Source organism: Pholcus phalangioides, unplaced genomic scaffold, assembly GCF_987345545.1.
Source record: "Pholcus phalangioides strain wild (caught in Gottingen) unplaced genomic scaffold, Ppha-v1.0 ptg000009l_1, whole genome shotgun sequence".
NCBI lineage: Eukaryota > Metazoa > Arthropoda > Arachnida > Araneae > Pholcidae > Pholcus > Pholcus phalangioides.
Window position 1 is genome coordinate 29,769,439 of NW_028301602.1, and position 14,574 is coordinate 29,784,012.

The following is a 14,574-nucleotide window of genomic DNA, read 5'->3' on the forward strand; positions in this document are numbered from 1 at the left end:
ATTCCGCAGTAACTGCTCTATGGAAATATTGGACTTGGAAGAGGATTCCAAAAGGTCCAATGAATGCTAAAAAAACCTTCAGAGTATGATGATGAAATTTGAAACCACAGGATTGTTGACTGTTCATCCTGGAAGAGAAAGAAAACCCTTGTAGACTCTGTACAGAAGGTTTCACTTCAGGTAGAAGAGGACAGAGCTTCAAATTCTCATGGTAGTGTGTCAGGCATGTAGCACAGGTATTGGATAGGCCACGTTCAACTATCCATAAGATCATGCCTAATATCTTCCGATATTATTCGCACATACTTTCACTTGTGCAGCGATTGCTTCCACGTGATTATAACGCTCGACTCCGGTTCTCACTGCAGTTTTTAGCTTGTATTGAGGTCGATTCAAAATGGCCTTGGAATATCCTCTGAAGCACATTTTCACTTGGATGGTGCAGTCAGTACTCACAACTGTGGAATTTGAGAACCAGAAAACCTGCACGCTATCTTAGAGGTTCTGTTGCATGCACCAAAAGTGATGGTATGATTTGCTACATCATTTATTCTTGGTCCTTACTTCTATAAAGAGTTACATTCTACAGGCCCAGTGACATGTTTGATCACTGGGAAGCGGTATGCATTGCTGCTACAGAACAAAATTTTTCCGACTCTTCAAGCATGTCACTGCTTTGCAGACACAATGTTTATGCAAGATGGAGCTCCTCCACTCATTGCAGTGTGTTAATGTTAAAACACATTTTACAGAAGAACATATCAGCTGGCGCTTCCCTAATCTATGGCCTACCCGATTCCCGAACCTTAATTCATGTAATTTTTGGCTTTGGGGGCATTTGAAACGTCTAGTAAGTCGTGACAATCCAAGAACTTTACCTGACCTTAAAGGCAGAATTTCATGCTACATGCTGAACATTTTCCCGCACACACTTTGGTCAGTTGTGGAACATGCCATCTTGTAATTTCACGTGGTATTTGAAAATGATGGCCCTCATGTGGAACATGTTTTGTTGCAGTAACAATTGTTAAAATTTGAGCATTTGCCTAAATGTGTCATTTTTAATAAAACGCCCTCTGGTGGTGACATGTGCAACAAATCCCCCCAAAACAAATCCCCATCATTTCATGAAATCCTCTACAAAATTTCACAATTGTCTTTATTGTGGGTCTTTTAATTATGGACGTCCTGCATTTTTTATTCATGTCTTATTTCATGTATGAACTCCTTCCCCAGTCTAATTTTATAGAGTATCAATTTTCTTAAATATGATTGAACAGCATTTTATCCAAATACTGGCATGTTTGAAGTGGAAAAAAATTAGCCGAAATAAAATTTTATATATTTATAACCATCTCTCCAAGTTGCAAAAAAATATATACAGTTCTTTTATTCAAGCATTTTATCGAATGCTGTGGCATTTGTAGATCATGTATACATAAGCTATTAAAAAGAGGAACACAGAAATCACGATTGTCAGTGCTCCCCAACCTGGAATTGATTCTGAAAAGAAAAAAAAATTCATCTCAAAAGAAACCAAATATCTAATCAAGAGATAAATATGCATTTTGGAAAAGTGATTACCCATTGAAGGTAGTAATATATCATGTACTTGTTCAAGTTATGCAGAAAATTTCAAATTATAACTATACTATTAAACAGCACACACACCACATTACCATTCTTCCGAGGTATTTCTAATTTAATGCCTAACATAAAGGTAATGTGATGAAATATGAAATGCTGTTAGCCTCATTTTTTTTTTAATGTGATCATAATCACACATTCCCAAGAGACCGGCGCTCACAAAGTTTAAAACCAACTTCAGCCAATTAGCACTGTGCCGCCCATGGAGGGTTATGATTATAACTCCACTAAATAGCCTTTCAGCTATTTAGTAGACAGCCAAATTTTAGTACAGGAAGCATGTATTGAGATGGTCTGAAGATATTGATTGTTAGCCTGACAATTTTATTAATGCAGAGGTTCTTAATACATATTTTTTATTTTCCGTGACCCATGGAGCTTTTTTTTTTTAATTAAAAGTTCCTATATATATAAATCATATTTTTAATTAGTGAAGAGCCAGTAGAGCGTAATAAGAGGGTTTTCGGAACTCCCTGCGACCAGAGTCACGACCTCCTATATAACCTGTGTTATCTAGGTGGTCGTGCCAGAGTTCGGACCTTATTTTAAACCCTATTACAGGGATGAGTGAGTGTGCTTAACCAATTGCTTGTATATCTAGTGTTGTGTGAGCGAAGTTAGTGCTGTCATTTATATCTCACTCGCTTGCTCTCTACGGCTGGACTGGATAGCATTTACGCTTCTAAATTGGGAAACCACTGTACCGCCTGCGGAGAATCGAATATGGGTTCTCGTGGTGCCCAAATGATTGCCCAGCAGCTAGTGTTTGAGTCGCGACTTTTAAGTCAAGAAACCTGTATTAATGCATATCAGCATATTGTATGTATCTCCCGGCATCGTGACACTTGTAATTGCATTTATTTTGCTCCGTGCCTTCCAGCAACTGCCCTTTGCATTGTGCCATGAATCTTAATGCAATTTTTTTTTTTAATTACCCTCCTTTGAATGTACAGGGTGGTCATAAAATAACTTTGCCGATGTCCGATGTATACGTGCCCCTAGTGTCAGCAAAAATCAACGAATTTGGATGAAGTATGAGATATAGGTATTTCGGTGCACATGCGCTCGAAGATGAAGGCAAAAAGAAATCCTAGCACTTGCGGTTACGGCCACAACGAAAAAATTTCGAAAAATTCGAATGAGAGCTCACTTTTATGCATTGCAAAATGATCAGCGTATCAAAACAGCGTTGGAACGGTACCAGTAACACCTTAAATGAGGACGGAGACAAGGAAGATTTCCTAAGTCTGCGTCCTCATTTGTGGTGCTACGGATATTGTTTCAACGCCATTCGTGGTTTTTCACTGCACCAATCACACTAAAATGCATAAAAGTGGGTGGGGCATGGGCCCCTCAGCGTCAAAGGTGGATTCGACTGATCCAATGTGTATATGAATTGACATCATGCCCCCCCCCCAAGACTTCCAAGTCAATCCCGCCTATGGGATGGTGCTATTTGAATTTTTCGAAATTTTGCTGCTATAATCGTTAACTAAGAAAGCTCTGAATTTCTGATATTCTTTCTCGAGCGCATATTCTTGTATATAGACTATAACCAGCTATACCTCAAATTTCATTCGAATTTTTTGCCGATGACCCTAGCGGCCGCAAAATGCGAAGTTATTTTAGGACCACCCTGTACCTAGCTCCGATGCCGTAACTAGCCATTCCTGCGCTCAGAATGGCTCATTGGGCCACCCTTCCAAATGGGCCCTGTACGGGTGCATCTGCCTAGTTACGGCACTGCCTCGCTCCTTTTCTTGTATACTTGGACGCGACCACGCCCTCCGGGGACAATGTGCTTATATCCCTTCGTGGCAGAGCCTGGTAGTGAGATCATTGAATTTTCATTTCGATCCAAGGACTACGGTCTCGAGGCGAATAACCTCGAAGAATATTATTTGGGAGGTTTGGAAATTTGAATTTGCAACTGTTATCCTTAAACGATCTCTTTATAATCACTGATAAAGAAAACTTGTGAGCTCGCTTTCCGCCGAAACTAGTATACAAAAACAATTAATGCTATTCTTGAGTTTCGAGAGGAAATATTGCTTCGTACCGAAACCCAAATACAGTAAAAATCCATTATAATGAGTACGGCATATAACGAGAATCTCGCTATTACGAGTGATTTGCAAGTTATTGTCAACAACTAATGTTAACGATACAAAAGAAATATTCGCCTATAGCGAGTTATTTAAGAATGAAAATCAGAACACATTTGCTATAACGACAACGGGAATTCCCGAAAAAGAAACGTTTTTCTTTCTCTTTCTTTGAAAATTATAGGGCGTGGTAGCCCTGAAAGGTCGGTAAGATACTCGCCTAAAGTACCAAAGGATATTTGCAGGTGTCGCGAGCTCGATACCCGGTTCGTTCTAGTCAGAAACTTTCCCAACGCAAGGATACAACAGAAACGTTGACATGACCAAAGAAAAATACTACCGTAGGGAGTCTCATCAATGGGTTAACGCACCAACCCTTCAGTTAATATGAAAAAAAAGGCTGCAGCTCGTAATTGGCAATAAATTGTAGGTACCGGTCTAATTAGCCCTCGTGTGCAGAAAATGGTCAAATGATTTAAAAGTTATACATAAATTGGACCCGAAAAAAAAAGTGACGTTTTCTTTTAAATCCCTTCACCCTATTTATAAGTGTTTATAAATGGGACATGTCAGAGTACCTCTCCTAATAGATGATATAATGTATTCCAATAGTACCCCAAAGAGGATCACATGCTGTATATTATCTTTGTTATCAATATAGGGGTGTTGGACAAAACACAAAATTTGGCAGGTGGTGCAGGACCTGTGGTTTTAACACCGTTGTTATTTCCCTGGAAAACTCCTCCTCCTTCCCCCCCCCCCCCCAATTTTTTATTTTTATTGGAATCTTCCAAAATTTGGACAAGTCCAAATCATTTTCTCTGTTGTAAGTTATTTCTCGCTGCCAGATCTTGCGGATTTTCTTTTACGCCAAAATTGCATGAGTAAGATAAAAAAAAATATCCAATTTTTTTTTTTGCAACACTGTGTACAGTCAACATTGTGTATGCGTGAGCACCCAATTAACTCTAGATGCATATTTCAGTAAAAGTAGTTCAAAACAAAAGGTAGAAATAAAGGTAAATTTATTTGGTTTTTGTTTTTTTTCTTTCCCATATATTTGTTTGTTCCTACTTCCAATCTTCTCTCTGATTGTGAACTGTCGTTATAACAGGCTTTTACTGTATATTCATACTTGTGTACGAGAATAATTCACGATAATAAGAACGTAAATAATAATACACTCACGTGAATAGAAGGGCTCTTCCAAGTCCCTGCAGTAATGAAATAAAAAAAACAACTATGTACAAGGATTTCTTTCACGGCGACAACAAATCACGTATCCAAATAAACTTAATTATACTGTATTAATTGCCGCAAAATCTGTTCATATTACTTAGATATAAAAAAAATTGACGCAAGGAAGATGATGTAATTAAAGCAATTAACTACTCCGCTAACAAGACGTTTTCTTGAAAGAAAAAACCGAGGATGCGTGTGTGCTTCCGTGTCTCTGGTGTTGCCTTTCTTTTTAATATTTAGGCGTCTTGAAGAAGTGAAAAAAAAACGAAAAATGTAATCTCTTTTTATTTTGATAAGATGACGGAAAATTGCGCAGGAGATCATGAAAATTCTTACTTAGGATGAATAAACACGTTTAGGCTGCTAAATAAGTGACTGCAGGAAACGGAACATAAAACTAAGCGAAGATGAATATGAAATTACATAGTGGTGTCCCATAAATTCGTAAATAGTTTAAAAACGCTTAAAATTTGAAGGAATTGGTATAATGTTGCCGGAACCAGGATGTGTGTTGGGGGGGGGGGGAGCTTGAAGGCTATTTGAGGCCCCCAAATAAATTTTTTCAAAGGGCTTAGCCCTTCCCAATATTTATTGAATATACCATGCAACGCAATCTTTCCCTTCCTTCGATTAGGTTCGAATCACGTATAAACGGGAGGACTGACAACTTTCAGCCCCTGAATGGTTTTTTTTTTCATGTCGGTGCCTCTGATTTGAATGTGGTTCGTGAAAAATTTATTCTCATAAAGGGGGGTACAGAAATTTTTTTTAACGTTTTTTCGATACAGGGTGCTGCACGAAAATCTAGGAGGAGTTATTGGATTCGCTGTTATCCGACAATATAATTTTGAAAGGTAATTTCATTCCTCTCCAAAATTTTTAAGGGTATTTTTGTTGTTGTATTTTGATGCAAGAATCACGCATCTAAGAGTGTATTGGCCAGCCAACACTAATTGGACATGAACTTTTCTTCAATCTATTTTGTGTCCGAAATGTTCGAAAGCTTCAGTCGGCTATAGTGCTTTATCCACCAATTAAGTCCTCTCCAATAGTGCTTTATTCCCCCAATGTCAACATGGCAATGTAAATCTTGTGTAAGCATCACAGTAACAGAAAAATTCAGAAATGAGCTGCCAATCGTACACCCTGCTTTTTGAAGGGGACTTTGATTTACATATTTCTAGTGATTTGCCTTCGTGCGGCGCTCTCTATCGGCAAAAATTGAAACTAAATTTTTTTTCTATACAAAAAAAAAAATCCCTTTCCCCTTCGTGAGAATACCCTTTTCGTACAAACACATTCGAATATATACCAATTCCTTCAATTTTTATTAACTTTTAAATTATTTGCGAATTTATAGGGCATCCTGATTGTGAGAAATGCCTGTATGTGTTCGAGAAGTGCTGTCATCTGTCTTCCAAATTCGGAAGTTAACAACTGGTTAGGTTATTTTGCCTGTTGTCCTATGCGTGAATTTTATGTTCCTGGCCCTATAGCTATCTCTGGAGAGACTCATTTAGGCGCCTTCGAAGCCGTCCACCACTATGCAGTCAGCGGAATTCGAACCTTGTTAATCGCGATGCGAGCCCATATGAAATTAATGGTGACTGCAGAAATTAGATTAAGACATATCCAATCAATTGTGCAATCGTTTTTCTGAAATTCGTGTCACGGGATGTTCAAAAAACCGTTAAATTCAATTTATACCGTCAGCAGCGTATCAAGAGATTGAGCACCAGCAAGTCAATGTTAATTAGTCGTTCCAAGTTTTTATGTGCTTAGGGACACGTATGTAATTCTTGTGGGTGTTGGTGGAAATGTCCAAATTTACTGTCAAAAACAACTATTTAATGAGCTCATTTTTGACCGTTCTTCAAATTTACTAATGACCAGTGCCGTCTTAAGGCATGGGCCCAGCCGGGCCTCAAGCGAAGAAGGGGGCCTCACAAAAATGAGATCTAGTTGAAGTTTTCAAGAATTTGCCTAGTAGGGCTTCAGAAAAATCACTTGGCCCGGGGGCCCATGATGCTCTTGAAACGACCCTGCTAATGACTTGAATAATATTCGAGATTTTTATTCTAGTTTTTTTTTTTACAATGAATATTACGATACTTATAAGACAGACCCTTTTAATTCCCAAAAAAATTATTGTTACTTAGAAAAAAATGGGGCGAAAATTATTCAAAAATATTTTTCAAACGCAACGCAGTCAAAAATTGGTCAGCTGTTACATAGTTTTTCTAATCGTTGCGCAGCAATTATCAGTTTTCCGCGCGCGCTCACGTTTCCGGACACAACCGGGTTTTCCTAGGAGTAGAATTTCTGTGCCGTGTCAATACCTTCTAAAGCAGAAGAAGGTGCTTCTTGCTTTAGAAGGTGTTGGCCGTGTGCAGCATGGAGATGCTGATTGATATAAAAAAAACCCCCGAAAATTCAGGTTTCTTGACCAATCAGCTTTTTCACGCTGCACCACGCTCTGCAGAAACCTGCTCCTAGGAAAACCTGGCTTAAAGATAAAACGTGAAGGTTGCACCATGGCATCCGCGAATGCCAGATGGATAGAAACTACTGATAAAATGAATACTTACGGTTTTGTATCGTCACGGAAAATGAGCATGTCTTCACGGAAGTCATTACCATATTTGATGTCAGCCTGAACGTTTTCTAGCAGCCCTGCGAGTATAGCTGTGTGAAAGCATGTCAAATGAATTTATTGATCTCTGCTGTGGTGATCAAAAATGAAGTGAATATGAAATACTAGAGTACGTTTATACAGGATGCATAGGTAATACGGCGCATGACATTTCACTGGTGAACCGTAAGATATACTCCAGTTGGAAAAAGTATCCAAATAACGTGTAAAATCAACGCCATCTATAACTAGTAGTTATAGAAGGTATTGGTAGAACTCATCTTCACATGTCATTCATGTTGCAAGAGTTATATAGTTATTAAAATAAAATGTTAACTTTTTATACAGACACGCTATTGTTTGCTCGGGTAATATCTCTGCAACCGTTGGCTTCAGAAAGATGATTTCAATTAGAAAAGTATTTTTAAATGAGATGCGGTTACTCAAAATGTTTTAAATTTCCTAAGGGGTTGTATACATAAAAAAATAGACAAATTAACGTTTTAAGTGGGCCAAAAGTGCTCAACCTTTACGAGAGTGCGGGCCACATTATTAGATTGTAAAGGTGCCGGAGAAATTGTTTCGCTCTTTAAAATACTCCTTGATTATGATGATGTATCGGAAAATATTCAGCAAAAATTAATTTTGCTTATAGCTACAATATTTGAATCACGCCTGTAAATTAGCATACATTTTCCTCTAATTTATTCCGGAATTTTTTCCACTTATGCTATTCTCAGGCTTGAGTTGCTAAACTAGTTATAATCTACCATGAGTTGAGCAATATTTTGCGTGCGAGACATGAATATTTATTGGAGACAAATGTCCCCCTTGCTTGGCCTTCATTGGATGTGTACGGAGTTCTGTGCGTATGTAAAGAAGTAAAAAGAAATTCATATGTATAAAGAAGAGAACATGCATATAAAAGAAGGATACATGTGTGTTTCTTCTGTTTATAAGTGAATTTGTTCAACTTGCACAAATCAAATAACAAGGTACATGCAATGAAAAAGGACAAGTTATAAATAATATAAACGAGTATAAAAAGATTTATAAGAAATCCGGAAAAAAATAATTTCATCAGGTAATATCGAAGAAAAGGGAACCGAAATATCTTACAAATGAGACATTCCTTTTTGTAGAGATATATTAGTAAAATATGGAATAATAAAACTATAATGATGATAATGAAAAAAAACAACTTTCATTTCTCTATTTGAAGAGCTAAAATTTTCGTTAGTGCCATGTTCTTTTCTCAAAAATTAAAATTATATGGCTCTTAAAAGAAAAAAATTGTTACTGAAACCATTAATGACTATTAATCAAGACCTGAAACCATTAATTAAGACCTCAGATCATTAAAGATCATTAATCAAGAACTCAGAACATTAAAGATCATTAATCAAGAACTCAGATCATTAAAGATCATTAATCAAGAACTCAGATCATTAATCAAGAACTCAGATCATTAATCAAGAACTCAGATCATTAATCAAGAACTCAGATCATTAATCAAGACCTTAGATCATTAAAGACCATTAATCAAGACCTGACTATTAATCAAGACCCCCCCCAGACCATTAAAGACCATTAATCAAGACCTGACTATTAATCAAGACCCCCCCCCAGACCATTAAAGACCATTAATCAAGACCTGACTATTAATCAAGACCCCCCCCCCAGACCATTAAAGACCACTAATCAAGACCCCAGACCTTTAAAGACCACTAATCAAGACCTCGAACCATTAATCAAGCCCTCAGGCCATTAATCAAGGCCTCAGATCATTAAAGACCATTAATCAAGACCTCAGATCATTAAAGACCATTAATCAAGACCTCAGATCATTAAAGACCATTAATCAAGACCTCAGATCATTAAAGACCATTAATCAAGACCTCAGATCATTAAAGACCATTAATCAAGACCTCAGATCATTAATCAGGCCCCAGACTATTAAAGGCAATGAATGAGATCGTCTCAGTAACTATATATTTCAATTTTTTAGTGGTGTATCGCTATATCGAGAGATAGCATTATCATCAAGTGCCACCAAATTTATGATGTTGTTGGCATCTTTTCGAAATCTTCGTTGTTTGTACCATCAGACCCACGCTTAAAAGTATTTATTCACCGCGGAAAACTAATTAATTGGTTGATTGAGGAAATTCATTCCATATTCATTGCCATGTAAAAGAAGTTTACCGTATTGCACTTTTGCGGCTCAAAGAGAAAGTGACAATACCAACAGCTTTATCAACATTTTCGATGATCGTGTGTTGCAAAATACCAATTTTATTGGATGAATAAAAACAAGCTGAAAAGTTAAAATTAAATTCAAGACGATTTCGAGCGAAATGTAAAAAAAATAAGATATTAAGGGAGAAGATATTAAAGAAGATATCGTTATATCGAGAAGTACAAATACAAATACAACGCCACAACAGGCAAATTGCCCAACGAGGTGGAGTCCCTACCTACCACTGCTACACCACACATGCATCCCCCCCCCCCCCCGCGGAACCCCCCAACGAATCGGTACATGCGGGAATGTGAGTGTACGTGTAGTGCAACCTGACGTAAAGTTTGTTTCGGTGTAATGCTTGTTATGTGTAGTGCTGTCATCTGCCCCCAGTTTTTCTAACTATGAGTGAAGTGTTATGGTTGAATGATTTATCGTTGTAGGACTGTCGCTCTCCACTGTTGTGTTTGACATTACACTATAGGCAATGACACAAACAATATTTGAAAAAAAAAATGTCATTGTCGAGGGTTCTATCGGTATATCGAGTATCGTTGTAGCGAGGTTTCCCCGTATACCGATTCTTTTAACTTTTACGCATTTTTAAAGTAATAAAGAAAATATGGGACACCCTGTATTATTAATTATAAAGTGAAATCTCGATAAAACGGTACTCTGTGGACCACGAAAACATATCGTTGTAGGTGGATTATCGTTATACCGAGAGGCAGTAGAAGTTAATATTAGACTACAGGCATCTCCAAACAAGGTTTGAAACATATCGTTGCAGAGGGATTTATCGCTGTATCGAGTATCGTTGTAGCGATGTTTCACTATGCATTATTATTATTATTTAATTAAGATGAATATGTAAGTGAATTAATGTACCTGTTGTCAATGCAGATACGCATCGGTCCATCCTATAAATCATCTTGAGAAATTGGGAAAGAATACCAGTTTATTTCGATAATCAGATATCGACTTCGATTTCTTTTCGCTCCCCTTCCTTATCAGAAATCGTCTCGTTCGACGTCACCTTTTGTTTCTTCGATATTAATGCGAATATTACCAAAACAACAAAACGTGTACCGTGTTGATAGAACATAATTGCTTGACTTGGCCGGCCAATAGCGACACGAGGAGCTGATACAAAGCTTATTTTTATCATCACCATTATTACTGAAGGCAATTGTTTCTGGGAAAGCGTGAAGGATATTCACATTTTTGATTGTGTTTTATCAAGGTTTTTACCCAATAGTTCTCATCTTGGGCATATATTTTTTCGACAAAAAAATGGTAGGAACAAGGAATATCCACATAAAACTTACACCATTTATGAATTTTAATGTTACCAAAAAATTGTTACAGTAATTTTTCTTTTAACCCTTGAAAGCAGGGGCGCACAACCTTTTCAGTCTTCTGACGCTCGCGGGTACTTGAATTTTTGAAATCAAGAATTGAAATTATTTTCATGGCTGATAAGTTGATGCTTTTTGACAATTTTTTATGGCTTTAATTGGAAATTTTACTTGCCTTCGATAACTTCTTGGCTACGATTGGCAACTTTACTTGCCTTCGATAACTTCTTGGCTACGATTGGCAACTTTACTTGCCTTCGATAACTTCTTGGCTACGATTGGCAACTTTACTTGCTTTGATAATTTTTTTGGCTATAATTGGATAGTTTACTTGACTTTGACAATTTTACTTATCTGTAATTGGCAACTTTACTTGAATTTGACAACTTTTCTTCGAAAATTGGGAAAATCCTCTTTAAGGATCCCGATTTCTCATACTTTTATGAAGGAAATGTGGCCAGCCTACGCTTTTATCGTTATTTGTGTATTGATAATTTTCTACTGAAATAATTTTATGACAAACAATAATTTTCGCTCGCAAACAGGAGGTTGTGCACCCTTGCCTTGAAGTGATAAGAATAAAATCAATATAAAATAAAATCACATTTAAGTGTTAAAGATCCTCCAGAAAACTGTGAATGTAACAGACGCTGTATATGAAAAATAGAATACAAAGGACTAATTTAATAGAAAGACTTTAGTTCAGTTACTTTAGAAAGCATCAAAGTTTTAATGTTTAGAAAGCAATAAAGTTTTAATGTTTAGAAAGCAATAAAGTTTTAATGTTTAGAAAGCAATAAAGTTTTAATGTTTAGAAAGGATTAAAGTTTTAATGTTTAGAAAGGATTCAAGTTTTAATGTTTAGAAAGGATTAAAGTTTTAATGTTTAGAAAGCATTTATAGTTACAAGATATTTGTATGTAGGCCTACTTTGTGGGATTCAATTGTTACGTTTCCTTTGAATCAAGGAAGGGGAAAAAATGGGGTGTATTTTCCCCCTTATATTATTGAAGATTATCACAAAAATTTCTGAAAGGTTTTTAATGTAAAAATGTTACTGGAAAAACCTCGAAAATTGTTTTGACAGGCAGGATGAGCCCAGTAAACACACAAAAATGGTCCAAAGAAGTCACAGGAGGACAAAAAGTAAAAAAAAAAAAAACCAATGGTGAATTTTTCAGTGAATGTTGAAAAATGTGATTAAAAAGTCTCGAAATGTAAAAAAAGCCTACCTTTAGTAATTAATTAAATACAACGAGAGTAAGAACAAAAATATAGAAACATAAAAACACACTATCTTCGTGCACTTGTAGTAGTATATTTATTTCCACCATTCAGATATAGTACATGCGTTTATAATGTCTAGAGTTCCAGAATTTATTACGTTACACATACAGTCAAAAAAAAATTCTAAAATGTACTAAACAATGATGATTTTATCACCATTATTACAACTTAAATTTCGTTTTAATGATTCTATTGTTTTTCAGAAGTTAACATAGCGTTCATCTCTTTGAATAATTATAACGGACAAGAGAAGTATTTATTTATTTATTTAAATAGGATATAATAATCACATCGATGAATTGATTCACCTTCTGATAACCTTTATGAAAACATCCCATTGCATAAAACACATCTAAATAGTTGTAAATAAACACACAACAGTTAAAACATATCAACAACACACTTTTCTTTTCTCAAGAAATCAATCATCGTAACATTCATAGTTTGTCAGTATCAGAGGGAAAAAATGATTAATTAATGATATGTAAATGAGTAAATGCCAAAACAAGTTGATTATAATGTACGTTGTTAATACATATTTCTTCTAAACATGCATTAGTAAAAGTGATGAACAATAAACTGGAAATAGATACATTTTTTGTTTAAATGATTATCACATTATATGCGTGCATCGTGCTTTACACGCCCACGCGTGAGCGTGTATTTATTGATATCCAAGACAGTGCACGGGGATGAAATGGAAGAACTTGATTGGATTGCATAAAATTCATCATCACGAGAGAGACCATTCATTAAATCTCCAAAGAAATCTAATGAAAATCTCATTCCTCTCATTAAAATCTTGTACTTGAGTGTTTCAACCAGAACAATGTTAAAAAGGGAAGACGAAGTGTGGGACAAAAGTCCTCAGCTCAGAGTGAATAGGTATATTAAGAATATATGTAAATATATATATATATATGTAATATATATAATTATATAGAAAATATGTAGAGAGATTAAAAATCGTCAAACTTCCTCCTCATACAATCAAATACAACTAATTATCAATCAACATGCGATTGTCGCGTGAAATAATAACAATAAGAACGCATAATTCGTAGAGATTGTGTGTGTGTTCGTAAGTGAACTAACTGACCCATGTGGCATTCATGAATAATTTATTCCTATGTGCGAATAAAATTTTTTAAATAAACTTTAAGGGTAGAAAATAGGGGAACTTCTCTGATATTTAATCATTTAATGCGTACGGATAATGTCTTGCATTTTCCGACATCAATAGAGGATGCGGCATGATTTCGCTGATATCATTGCTGAGATTTAAGAACTTATATTGGTAATTTTTTTTTTCACGCTCATTCTAATACGGTATACTTTACCATTATTTCACTAACCGTACATAGCCCCCGGTCCTATCGCCACAGAGGCAATTTAATACCATTTTACCTCCGAGGAGGTGGCTATTTTGGAATTAATTAATGCGAATTCTGATAGTGGTGCGTGTATGTGTTCAGGTACTGAAAAAGACGAAATTGGAAATGAATAAATAGTCTAAAGTGTGAAGTTTAGATGTTGCAAAGTCATACAGTATACTGAAAAGAGTGGGGTTATCTAAGGGTTTAATCTAAAAATCTTTAAATTTTGATAATTTTTCATTATACTTTTAAATTTAGTTGCTTTACCAAACACCCTTTTGGATAAAAAAAAAGGGGAATCGAAAATAGTTTCATTGAGAATAAAATGATACAAAAAACTAGTTTCAATTTATATATGATAAACGAAACTAATTTCAACTGAGAACAAAAAAACTAATTTCAATTGAGGAAAAAGAACAAACTGGTTTCACTTAACGAAACAAACTAGTTTAAATTAATAAGGAAACGAAACAAACTAGTTTAAATTAATAAGGAAACGAAACAAACTAGTTTAAATTAATAAGGAAACGAAACAAACTAATTTAAATTTCTATGAAAACGAAACAGAAACTAGTTTCGATTTCTGATGAAATTAAACAGAAACTAGCTTCAATTGAGAACAAAAACAAACTGGTTTCGATTGATAACAAAAACCAAACTGGGTTCAATTAAGAACAAAAAAATG

General features: G+C 35.6%; 1 long non-coding RNA gene across 1 annotated transcript; it reads right to left on the reverse strand.

Annotated features, from left to right (window-relative positions):
• Positions 1–1,330: 1,330 nt before the first annotated feature.
• Positions 1,331–10,894, reverse strand: LOC149082665 (uncharacterized). The gene is made up of 4 exons (XR_016193195.1): positions 10,757–10,894; positions 7,583–7,679; positions 4,941–4,966; positions 1,331–1,503 (listed from the first exon to the last, which is right to left on the reverse strand). It is a non-coding gene; the product is annotated as an uncharacterized LOC149082665 (long non-coding RNA).
• Positions 10,895–14,574: the final 3,680 nt, after the last annotated feature.